The sequence below is a fragment of the Cygnus atratus genome, chromosome 12 (genome assembly GCF_013377495.2).
Source record: "Cygnus atratus isolate AKBS03 ecotype Queensland, Australia chromosome 12, CAtr_DNAZoo_HiC_assembly, whole genome shotgun sequence".
Classification (NCBI taxonomy): Eukaryota; Metazoa; Chordata; class Aves; order Anseriformes; family Anatidae; genus Cygnus; species Cygnus atratus.
Genome location: NC_066373.1, coordinates 4013715 through 4027160, shown reverse-complemented (window position 1 = coordinate 4027160; position 13446 = coordinate 4013715).

The following is a 13446-nucleotide window of genomic DNA, read 5'->3' as shown; positions in this document are numbered from 1 at the left end:
ACAGCTGATATATTACAACTGTATGCACTTTTTAACTGCAAGTAAAATAGCCATTACACTTGTAACATTTTATGTGCAATGTTATTGGAAAGAAAATGTCTTTGACAATATATATTTGAAAAATTGTTGCTCTTATTCACAATTCATGTATGCAGCCTTCCTGCAATATATCAAATCTATAGCCAGGCTTCCATCACATTACCTTTTAGGCAACAGTTAAACTGATACTCCATGGTTTATAGAACAGAAAACCAAAAAATATTTTGGAAAAAAAAAAAGATTATTTTGTCCGGTGGTAAAAAGAGGGACTTAATTAGAACTTTCTAATTGTTTTTCTTGAAGTCCTGAGACCTAGGGATATTGCAATTAGCCTGAACACAGTCATTGTCACCAGTAAAGCATGAAATCCAGTGAATTGGGATGCATTAACTGCAGCGAATGAAAAATGTGTGTGCTTAATTTCCATTTGTTCAGCTGTTATTACTCTGACCACACCAAGAAAAAAAAAAAACACCAAATTCACAGGTATTTAATAGAGGACAATTTTATGTCCAGAAAAAAATGGAAATAAAATGCCCCCATAGATTTGGACTATGGCAATGCACCTAATTTAAAAAAAAAGGCCTTCTGAAAAAAATATGTAATTTTTTAAAGAGCAAAATTAAGGTTAAGTGCAAAACAGAGGTACTATTAAATAATTTTAGGTTCATGAAATGAATTTGGTAGTTGGGACTCCTGCTTCTGAGCAAATAGGCTCCTATAATTTTATGGAAGACAGCAACCAAACTTTATCCATCCAAAAAAGTTATAGCAAATAATTCTAATTATCTTACTTATGTGATCTTTCTGTATACAGTACATACTTTAATTTTCACCTTAAAGTGGCAAACCATCAGAGAAGGCAGCTGAGCAGACAGACAGAATGACAGGGTTTACTGTGTGCAACAGCTATTAGAGATGGACTTTAAAGTACTCTATCCATGAAACAGGAAGGAGTTCCCTAAAAGCAAATGGACAGATGATGCCAGCTTGATCCCTTACTTGCATGCTTTGGCATCAGTAACACGTGTGAAAGCTGAGCTAAGTAGTAAGACAGACAAACAGCATTTAAAGTATTTTCTTGTTTGTATTCAAAGTGCCATTTTGGATTTGACTGTACAGCTTTACGTCATGGCTTCCATACAAAAAAAAAAAATCTGTTTTTCCCATTGCTTATACATAGTTAACCAGGCATTCTCATGCTGGATTTCAAAGATAAGAATGTATTAGCTCACCCCTATGCTTATTAGAGTGGTTACATTATTGCTCTGTGTAGAGAGAGAGGTGTGTGTAAAACCACAGTGAAGATCTGGAAGTAGCGCTTCCCATTTTTGTGATCACTTAACATATACTTCCTCATTAAATGCAACATCAAGCATAACCTGCAAGGGTCAACACACCAGGGACAGAGCTGGAGCATTTGAATACAAATGCAGACACAAACTCCAGAGGAAAAAAAAAAAGAAGAATATTCAGGTCTGTGACTGTGGTTTAAATGTACCTCTGTACCATCAATTGTAGTTGCCAATAGAAAGCCTACGGGAATTTTCCAGGCGTATACAAAAGCATAATTCCCATGCACACCAAAGACTTGATTCCATTCTGGTTGCCACATCACAGGTGTTCATGACAACAGCATTGACAGAGTAGGTGGAAGGAAATTTTAAAGTTAACTGAAAATCAGACTGGCAGATTTACATATACTGGTACCTCTAACAACACACAAAGAAAGGTGCACGCATTCCTAAACGCATCCTGTTATCGCTAGCGGTTGTCCCAGTTTCAAAAGAAAAAATAAATTCTGGCTAGCCTAAATCAAAGTAGGTAGCAGCAGTAACTCTAAAAACAACAGGAAAAAAGTTTCAAAATATGTGCTCCATAAATAAAATATACAAGGGGAAGCTGCAAGTGCAGTATTGATCCCAGTTGTAAGTTGAGATATAGAGAACTGCAGAGTTGGCACTCATAGTCTTCTGAATTGACAATAAATCCCTGGTTTGCCAGTATCCAAATTACTATTCTGCACATCTCTAGTTGGAGGGAAGCCATTAATTAGGTTGGTTTCCTTACTCAGGAGGTAAAGGTAGAATTATCACGCAATGCCCTGTGGCCTGCTCTTTATTTACAACTTGTATGGGACCTTCTGCAAACTAGCGGGTAAAAATCGTCTCAGTGAGTGAGTGCAACGTGGCCACGTAAAACAGAGCCAAAGAAAAAGGTAAGATGCTCTGAGAAATTTGTGGTATGTCTGATTACTGATACTGCAAAATGAAAGCTGCAGATCTATGCAGTGAGGGTGTGTGAGATGTAAAATAAACTGAAGATTGTTTTCCCACTGTAGTCAAGAAGAGTAATTCAGATGTTGCACCAAGGGATAGAGTTACAGGTATTTTTCTGTGTATTTTCTAGTATGCTCTCCTAAAGAAGGATTGCAGGGAAGACTGTCTGCTTCATGAATTCAGCAGAGTGGGGCAGACCTACCATTAGATGCTTTAGATATTCTTGAAAACAATGGTTTGGCTGATGCATGTGTCACGCAACACATACCTCATACACACCAAAAACATTTTTCTTAATTTCTGTGCTGAATATTTATTTCTTTGTTGTCACAGAAGAACTGTCACTGTGTTACAGTCTAAGAACCATTTTATGTAGCTTTGTCATGCACATCTAGTTCGCCATCTCTCTCTGAAACTATTCTTAGATACAGAAGGTGCTGACTCACAGGACATATTTTGCAGTTCTATCATTTTGAAAGTAAAGAAATGAACATTTAGAAAAAGACTTAATATCACTCACCATAAAACAAAGTTCCGCAGCTTTACATGGCACAATTTTTTTTTTTAAATGCAGCTTCATTTTTTGACATGTTCCTGATCGCCTCAACAAAACACCTATAAATCAGTAGGCAAATGAAGAACCTAAACTGGCAAAAACAAGACCTACAGAACACTTCACCTGGCAGACTGCTAGATTTGCATAGTAAATTCTGGCAGTTGACACTTCTCACAGTAATGTTTATTTCCATTCTGTCAAAATTTCTGCTAGGCCCCACTAAAACATTACCTACCTCTCACAATGGAGAGGTAATTTCTAAAGGTAGCCACCACCAAACCAAATTAGCTATCCTTCTAAACAGAGCTTAGACAACTGGTAAATCTAGGTCACAAGAAGATGTGGGCCCTGGTATTTTCTAATACAATACAGTGCTGTAGAGAAGGAAGCATTTACTTTCTTGAAGGCAAATTGGATCCGATCTGAAGCTAAACTTTACCAGAAATCCAGCAGACCCCAGAAAATGTTTGCCTCAATCTTACTCTGATATTCTTGTAGAGAAAGCAAATTTAAACATTCTTTAGCCCAAACCCTGTTAAAAGAATGAATTATTCATCAGACTGACTCCTCTTGATATTCTATGGGATTACAGAGATTAAATTAAGGCACAAATTTTGTGAGCACCACTGCTAACATTAAAGAGAGCACTACGGTAGCTTTTGCACACACAGCCTACATTCAAGATCAAAAGGTGGTTTTGAATGTTTTAATAAGATTGTTTCACATTACAGTCACTTACTTGTTAACTATCCCAAAGCAGCTACACTAAAGGTCAAAGCATCATGGAATACTCCTAAGTTTAATATCAACATTTCTGATTTTATCTTAGATGAGCTTTAATGGTCTCACAGAAAGTCAGCCAGAGTCACAGCAATTCTTTTCTCAAACCAATAACCCTTCCCACTCCTTTAGAAGAGACACCAAACACTTAAAGACAAATATGGATGAGCACATTCTTCTTCACATCTGTTACATATTCACCTCTTTTCCTTCACTTTCTCTACTACTTCTTGTTTCCCTTTATTAAAGGGAAAGTTGTAGTTTAAAAACATTTCTCCAAGGCTGCAAAGCATTTTTAGATAGAAATGTTAGCAGACAAAAGTGAAATGGGGAAAAACAACAACTCAACTGGTCAAGTGCCAAAATGGGGGAGAAGTAGGACTAGCAGTAGATTAAATTTAAAAAATAAAAAAAAAAAATAAAAAATAAAAAACCCTATAAATCTCACTTTACAGAAGTTGGAAAGAAAGCCAACAAAATATTGTACCACATTCATAAATTTAATAAGGGTTTGAAGAGGTTATTCCATCACCATATGATAGATTATATGGCTGGGCTACAAATATTCTATGATCAGTTTTATGAACCTAACTGAAGGCTTTAAAAACACTATCAAACAATACCGTGGGGCTAATACAACATCAATTGAAGTCACCATGGATATTTTGTCAGATCCTGTGACTTCACACCAGGCCTCCTACCATAAACATGCAGTAGAAGTAAGGTGTGCACTTTCCCAAAGCATCTCTGAAGCCTCACAGCTAAGACAAAAACAGAAGTATCACAGTTCAGCAGGGCCAAAATAAACTACTACCTGGTTAGCTTGTAGCAAGTACAGCATGAAAAATGCGACTGGGAAAGAAAGGTAATCTGAGAAACATTGTAAAGGAACTGAAGAGCTGAAAGAGTTAAAAAAAAAAAAAAAGAAAAAAAAAGTCCTGCATCATACCCACTTCTATAGCAGAAGAATCCTGATCAATCATGAAATTATTTTTATGAAAGCCTAAAAATAAATCATATATGAACAATTTACTGAAGAAACCCACATCTGAAAGTCTGCGTTCTTGCAGAAAGTCAATAATTTAGTTTACCTGCAAAACAAAACTCATTTTGACCACATGTACTCATTTTTCTCAAAGATCGAGCTCCATCAAATCCAGTACAAACAGGGATGGGACATCATCAGGCTTGAGCTTTTGCAAGTTGAGATGAAAGCCTGCTCAACAGCTGAAGCTTCTTAATGCACAACATTACCTCTCCTCCACTTTGGGCAAAACCTGTAATGAGCTACGGCAAGGCCCTCGGCCTGTTGCAATACTTGTAAATACAAAACAGGAAGAGAGAGATTTCTAGTGCAGCCCCTACCCACACAGGACTTTTTTTGTGAAAAGCAGAAGTTTTGATTTAATCCTGACTTTTAATCCATTTTTTGTGCTTGCTTAAGAGAAGTTTAAGTCACTGCACAGAATTTAATTTGTATTAAGTAAAAAGATTTATCATTATGGGGAAGAAAAACAGCTAAACAATAACACTGAAAAGAACATCAAATAAATAAGAGCCACATGCTGGAAAACCATTTATCAAATATCATATTTTATTATTATTTTATAGTCTTGGAAAACCCACCAGCCCCTCTATTTTCTAAAGTACCAAGTTACTTTGCTTTAGTGATAGCAGAGCAGATGAGGTCACTGCCTGGCTCAGATTCTCTTTTCCAACTGTCTTTAAGCATGAATTGTATTGCCAAGTTGAAGCGGTCACACTTTTATATTCAAACACCTCCAGCTCCTTATGCAAGATGTCCTAGCACAAATGATTCTTAATAGATATTCTTTCAGAACTTCAGAAATATTTTCAGGTGGATAACATCAACTTCAACCCCCATAGTTTTCCCATAAGCTTTTTGATTATCAGGTCTTGCACTGAGCCAGGAAAGCGCTTGTTCAGATCATGAGGGAATTTACACTGTCATGAAGCCAGGATTCCAGAGCGCTCTTCAGCGAGAAGTACTGAAGAAAACTAAGGAAATACATTGTTTTTTTACTGCCTCTCTAATTTGAGGTTAGGGACTATATTCCACCTTGTCCTAATAGAAATACTCTACAAATATAACTAATGAAGATAACATCAGCAGATTCCAAGGACTTGCAGGATATTGATAGCTTCACTAAAGCTGTAGAGCCAGCTCTTTAACCAGTATAAACCAGCACAGCTTCAGCAATTAGCAAAAGTGTATCCATTCATGTCACTTGAAAATCCCCATCCTGGACATAGCTGCCCTGGTATCTAACAGGGCCTATTTCCACCAACCTCTAAATCACTCAGTGACCGGAAAATTAAAATAGTAAAGCTTAGAGGAATTGAAAGATAGTATAAACTAGAACTAAATACTTAAATATGCATACTGAGAAGCTTTTGTATGAAACTTCAGTTCTTCCATGTTTCCAAGGAAAAGCAAAGCTTAACTTTTTAATACTCATGGAGACATACCAATATGCATAAGCAGCGACAGAAAATAAATACACATAATCCCACTGCAGACCATTAATGGAATAATGAGATATCATTAACAAGTAAAAAAAAAAAAAAAAAAAGATACTCACATAGTTTTACGATGATTGACAAGTGGAAGAAAAATATGTTATTTGTTCAGTTCATTAAATTGTTTACTAAAGTCTTAAACCTTTAGTCCAAATATTCAGTCTCCAACTCACAAATTACCCATAAGTAACTTCATACTTTGTAGAGGCCCCCCTTCCCCCAAGAAAACAGTAACAACAACAAGAACCTTCAGAAAACTGAGAGAAATCAAGAAAAAATGCGAACAGTTAGAAGGCTAATAGATATTTCTCCCCTCACTCCCAGCTTCAGGTTTCTCATTTTGGTGATCAACAACAGACCTGATAAAGCACAAAGGTTAGGAGTCAGGATCTCACTTACCTCTCCAATGGGGAGCTAGGTAAGAAATCCTTATGAAAACACCTGTTCTTCCATCCAGAAAATCCAGTAACAAGAGACAGAAGTACTGAGTCCAAAAATAGTACTGACACTTCATTGAAAAAATGTCTGTATGAGAAGAATTACCAACTAAACATTTCAGTCCCAGTTTGTAGCCCTTCCACCTTCTAGTAACTCATGTGACCTTCAATCCTATGTGCAGCCTACTAACTACACCAGCAGCACTACCCCCCAGAAAATATCAATAGATTTCAGGTGACTGATCCATGTGTTTTCTCTTTTTTTTTTTTTTTTTTTTTTTTTTTTTTTTTTGTTAGGGGAGAATACTTCTTAAGTGGCCTTGATTAATGTCTGGAAAGCACTAACACATATGGACTGTATTGGAATCCCCTATGAAAGTATTGAAACCATGAGTCATCTGAGCTGTTGAATATGGGTAGTTATTCATGTGGAAAAATAATATTTTAGATAAAATAATGCTAATTTTTCTCAGGAGACTTCTAAATTTGTTTCCTGTATACATATGAAGTAGCTAAATGCAAAACATTTACAAATAAAAAGTATCCTGATGGATTTATAATAAGAATGAGCTTGAGAAAGCAGTTAGAATGTAACTAACATCAATAGAAAAAAAATTGAGAAAACTAGCTATATGAGACACATGCACTCATTAAATTACCATTCCCTTTTTTCATAAATGCAAAACTTGGCAGTTTTGCATCATTAAGTTACACTTTCCTGAACATGCCCACGAGTTTGGATGTGTTGACTCAACACACCAGAGACCCTGCCTGAAGATCTCGCTGTGCTTTAGGGACTGTAGCTGAGATACAGTATAGAACAGCTCCCTGCACTTACAGCAAGATATGATCCTAGTGTGAGTTTCTAGGCTATCTCCAGGGAAAAGGGTGTGTTTTGTTTTGTTTTGTTTTGTTTTCTATCCCACATACTGCTCCCAGATACTGTTTAAATTAAATAAACCATTTCTAAGCACCTCACTAGATTCCTGGCGGGTGCAAGTCCATACAGCTGCTTTCATTTCAGTGTAATGACTACAGTTTACCTCCACCTGAGCTCTTGCTTAGGGTCTGCAGCTGATGGACCTATTTAATCTGGTTGGGGGATGATGTTATTTCAGGGAAGAAAAGACCTGAAAAGAATTTTAAAAGTCTATGTATCTGCAAAAGCTCTTTTAAAAACCTGTTCTATTACTAAACCTACTGGGATATGAAATGAATGAACTGATAAGGAGACTTTCAAGACAGTCAGCTACATTCAGTGTTTATTCCTAGAAACTTCCTTTGTATCTGCCTTTACTACAGATCTTGTCCATTAATATAAAAATGCCACCAACATTTGTTTGGTTTTAGCTCAAAGCCCTTTGGGTTCTGTGCAGCATAACCAAAGGGCACAGCTGAATCACAGCCCAAGCACTGGGGTGAAAGTATCTTCTCTAAGGGGTTCTATAGTGCAGTCAGGGGGTGCACTTGCACACAGTGAGCTAACCTTCATCAGCGCTGCCCCCAACAGCAGCGTGCCCACCTCTGCTGCAGGCTGGGGGGTCTTGCCTTCCGCTGACACTAGCATTCATAAACCACCACTGTCACATCAGATAGACAAGGTTGTCACGTAAATGCACAAGATTTAAGGGGCAGAAGAGGTGCACCAAGAACTCTTAATTGCACTCTCTCCTGTAGCAGCTGCTGAGATTTAGACCGGCTTCATGCAAGACACCACAATGTGTAAAATGGAAGCATAGCCTATGTTACACTGTCTCCTTGCCTATCCTAAACTCTACTTACTGCATCCCAGTGGGCAGAACAGCCCCTTCTCTGTGCTGCCATTTATGAGAGATTCACAATTTGTCCCCAGTTCCTGCCCTGAGAAATTCTTGTCCATCTGGCACAGAGATTTTAGCACCATTTCTCAACTAACAAAGTCATTTCTGCTTCTACTAGAATCAAGCAGGGCTGGATTGAAAGCCTGGGAGGGGCAGGCAGGGTGGAATGACAGAATTAGGAAACTTCAAGCTTCAATCCTAAAATGAAAACCCTTTTTCTAGTCAAGTATTTTTCCCACTTATGCCAACCAAGAGACCCTGGATCACTGCCGGCATGTTTTAAAAAGAAAAGGGTGTGTGTCTGCTCCAGTTCTCTCGAAGAATCATTCAAGAGACTCCCTGTTATACCTGTATTAGGCCAGGGTAAGCCACGAATCACAAATCTCACTCCTTTTTCAACCATCCCAACATCTGTGGCTTTCGTTCTTAGTCAGAAGCACTGAGCTTTCTCTGTAGGGATTTGAGGTGACCTAAGGGGGTCATGATGATGTACAACCCAGACACCTGTCCTCAGCTGAACTGTGTACACTCCTGGCCCATCTCACTGGTATCTAAGGTATGACATGTCAGTTTGAATCACCTCCAGTAGAGAAATCCTACTATAGACAGCCTTTTAATTTGCAGTTATACAGTAAATCAGTGACACATTTAACATACACAGCTTTGTATCCAGAGTCCCAACCTGACATCCTGGACTCACTGACTTACAGGAACTGTAATGTATCAGTGCAGCATAACTGTGCCGTTACTACAGTGAAATCAATATTTTAACAGCAGATTTCTTCTAATAGCTTTCAGGGCCAGGCTGCGGTTTGAAGAGCAATGTTTCCAAGGGAGAAACTGCAGAGGTGATGTATCACACAAGAAGCAGCTTAAGCCCTTCTAGCTTCATTTCAACAGCAGCAGCAGTAGCCTGTGCTCACTGCAAGGTGGGCACGGAATGAGGCCGCAACACTTGGACCGGAGCAAATGGCTGCAGAAGACTCAGGGTAACAGAGTAGTCAGGCTCAAGATATTCTGTGGTTTCCCCATCAATGTAGCTACCAGATGGTTTTTCCTCCCTCAGGAATCACCCTTGCGCTTCAGTGAAACAGATTCTTGGGAGGAGCTCACTGTGTTTTCAAGACAGATTTCCTTTCCATTTTTATTATTCTTCTATCTCTGCAGAAGGATGGTATAGGAAGCATTTAAGTAAATAACTAAACCGTGATAGGGGGTGGAACAAGTGACATTTCTGCCTTTTCTTTGTAGTCATCTGTCAAGACTCAGGTTGCAGAGATTTAGAAAGCTTGAAGTAATAGTGGTTCAATGCCCCTGTAAGACAGAACTTCTCATTGTGACTGGCTCACTGTCAATTTATAACCTGGAGCACGAAGCCTTTTAAATCCTCTGCAATTTTTCAACTGCAAGTGATTTGGGCATCTTATCGGTGAAAAAATAATATTGTTAAGGTGTCTTCCTTGTGAGTGTTTCAGGCTTCATGTTAAATCCATGAACTCCTTGTGTTCATTGGATTTGTCTAGTATTTTAACATTTCAAAAGCTGTGGAAGAGAAGTTGTAAAGTTTGTGTGCTGCCAGCACTAGGTATCTCTGAGTCACCTGGGTTACAGCTGGTTATACAGATAATAACACATAAACATTCCTACCATGGGACGTTGATCAGCATACTTTATTAAAGGGCACAATAACACTGCTTAGCCAAGATATCTAATAAAGGAAACTGTCTGATGTGCAATAGAATATTCCAAGTGATGGGCTCGCTGCCCTGCCGTTCTGATAAGGGCCTGTCACATCTAATATTCTGGCTCCAGAAATGGCCTCTGATTCATGACTCGGGGTGGAAAGTCTCTTCACCTTGGCTCTGCATTAAGACAGCATTTGTTCACCTCTGTTATCCACTGTACTTACAGGTTCCCTGCTTGAACTATGATACATGAACCATTATCATTTTTGCTGTAAAGACACTGTCATAAAACAACCCAATCTTTTGTTTAAAACTACCCATTGTGATTCTTGTGCTAGCGAGCTCCCTTAACCAGCTACATACTGCCTGCAATGCACATACAGAACACAAGCTTCCCTCTCTTGGTTGCCTTGGTATAAAGTCATAATACCACTAAGCATTTCCACTAGAAAAAAAGCCAAGATGAGCTGTAGTGCTGGTACAAGTCATACAAGTTAGATGAGTTGCTGTGAAATGCTACATATTATTTTTGAGGGACTCTTTAATGGTTCCAGGCTAACTGCATTGACAAAAAGGATTACTGCACAGTAACTTATAGTCATGTTTACCACATCACCACCTGACCACGTGAATAATAACTTGTGTTGCTGCCATAACCATTCTAGTAATGCTGGAAATACATTTTCCTCTAGCTCATCAACTAAAATAACATCCACATCTCTGTGGCTTGAGGAATGCAGCATTCAAAACCTAACTTTCAGGAATCAGACTAGTAGCCCCCAAACGGAAATGAATAAAATGCAAAGCACATCATCTCAGCCAGGAAAAAGGTTATTATTAAATGTTTTCCTATATATATATTTAATCTGGGAATGGATTCAAAGTATTAATCAAAGCTATATTCTGGCTAGTCTTCTAGCATCGCTCACTGCAGCAATTTTATTCTCTATATATGTGCAGAGACAACACAAAAGGTCTTGGCATTTGAAAGTCTGATACAATTTAATTTAAAAGTTTGTCTGATAAACACTTCAAACATATCAAAATGTAGGAAAAAATATTAAACTTGACAAACAATATGGTTAAGGCAGAGTAAATCAAACTCCCCCATACAAATCTAGCCTGCCTACTCACCAGAGATGGAGTATTCCAGAAAATTCAGGTCTGACCCAGAGCACACAATGTCACTGGAAGACTCCAATTCCTTTTAATAGGCTGGGGAAGCCAATCTTCAGGCAGCAGGCTAAGGAGCTATTGAAATTATCCTCCCATCCTAGATTCCTTATGTTGTTTTTTTTTTTGTTTTAATGGTTACTACTTTATTCAAAGGAGGAAGGGAGAATAAAAGAGATGTAACTGTCTTTTAAAGAGCAGTTTCAAGCAAGTGAGTAGTGAGTGTTGCTTCTGTGTTGGTGTTAAATGCTGTTATAAATTGGGGGTGATTTGATTTGATTTGACTTTGATGGTATCTAAGGGAAATGAAAATAAAGTCAGCAGGAAATGTGTCAATTCTTCATACAACTCGACACAGTGATTGTTTCAGTAACAGTGATATAGTTTGCCATAAACATTTCTATTGGGAAAGCACTACTATGCTATGATCACTGCAGCAAATAGCATCAAAAAAAATCCACATATAGCAGTAGAAATTAATTTTACAAACAGTGCTGTTAAGAATATAGAAGTGGCACCTGTGAGGAGAGGTGGAATTTGTTTGTGTGCAAACATAGTGCATGAAGCTGTGTACAGACAGAGTTGGGGGGGGATCAATGAACAGACTTATCTGTGGAATAAGAAGAGAAACTGAAGAACAGTGAGAAAAATTAGTTGTTAACAAAATGTAAGCTTTAAGGTGTTCTTTCTTCATCTGTTTTTACAGAATAAATAGATTTAACATTTCTCTTCATTGGTGATTTAGGCTTACAGTCATTTTCCCTGGTTTGTTCTGCATGTCTGTATAGTGTGAAACCTATTGAAATATATTAAAAAGAGAGAGAATAAACAAAACTGTTCAGGCCTTATAGTTAAGGCATATTTCTGTCAGCCTTCAGATTTTCCAGGAGCAAAAGTCAGCAAATACTTTTATATTGTACATTACACAATGATATGCACCTACATAAACACAGCACATTAGCAAAGTCTTCTGGTCTCTAAATTATTTTTTGCTTATTTCCAAAATATGCAGGTGTTTTATACAGAAAACTAATTATTTCCCACTGAATTATGAAAAAAGCCACCCTGCACAGACAAGCCACCAGTTTTCTGAATGGAAAAATGGATAAGCTGCATGTGACCTGATGCTTACAAGAGCCAGAAGTCTTACAAGTCATTTCTATTGTCTGGAATATCCATAAAACAGGGGACGGGATGGGAAGGATGCTGTATGAGTGACTAAAGTCTGCCCTTGGAAAAGACCATTTGGGCTTTCTTCATGAACCCTCTCTGTTAAAAAGAATAAACGGTCTTTGACAAGAAATAGTGTCAAGTGAAGAACAAGCACATGAGCAGTAGTTAGAAGGATGGGGTCTCCTGGAGATCTCCTGTTGCTTTAAAAGAAACCATAGCCAATACAGCTGAGAAAGCAAAAATGCAGATTAAATTGTAGGGAGACTACACAAGACAAGGCTCCCAAGCCTGTTGAACATGCTTTCAGTATGCTGATTCAGTACTGATTTGGGGGGGGAGCAAATCCTAATAACTAATTTGTCTCATTGCCTTCCAGCAAGCAGAGAGTTCTTACAGACGTACAAGCTTTGCAGAATGACTATACTGTGATATGGAGAATGCCTTGAAATTTCATAGAAAACTCAGTGTCAGCCTACATCTACTGGGTCGGTCAAGCTGTGAGGGACTCCTTTCAGATTGGGTATGGAATTTTAAAAGTTCCTCTGAAAATTTCAGATAAGTTTTACCAGTAGAGGTGATGAGCAGATAAACTCTTGGAGTTCTGTCATCAGCTTTACTGAAAAGGAGTGGTTTTGTTATTTACTTTTCTCTGTTGGCATCAATGCCTCAGCCAACTAAACAGCTGTCCTAAAATGTACTAAGTCCTTTCCACAGGAAAATTATATATATATATATAGATAGATATATATCAGTATTGCAACAAAACATTCCTTTTTATCTCAAACATTTCAGCTGAGCCATCTAAACAAAACACCTCTGGATGTGATAAAGCTGAGAGTGACTCCAAAATATTCCCATTTATAGGACATATCCAGCACATCACAACTTAGAACAGCCAAAAAATGAATAGATCTTAAGAAACCACTAGTTCCTCAGTAACACAATGTCATAAAGCTCAGTGTA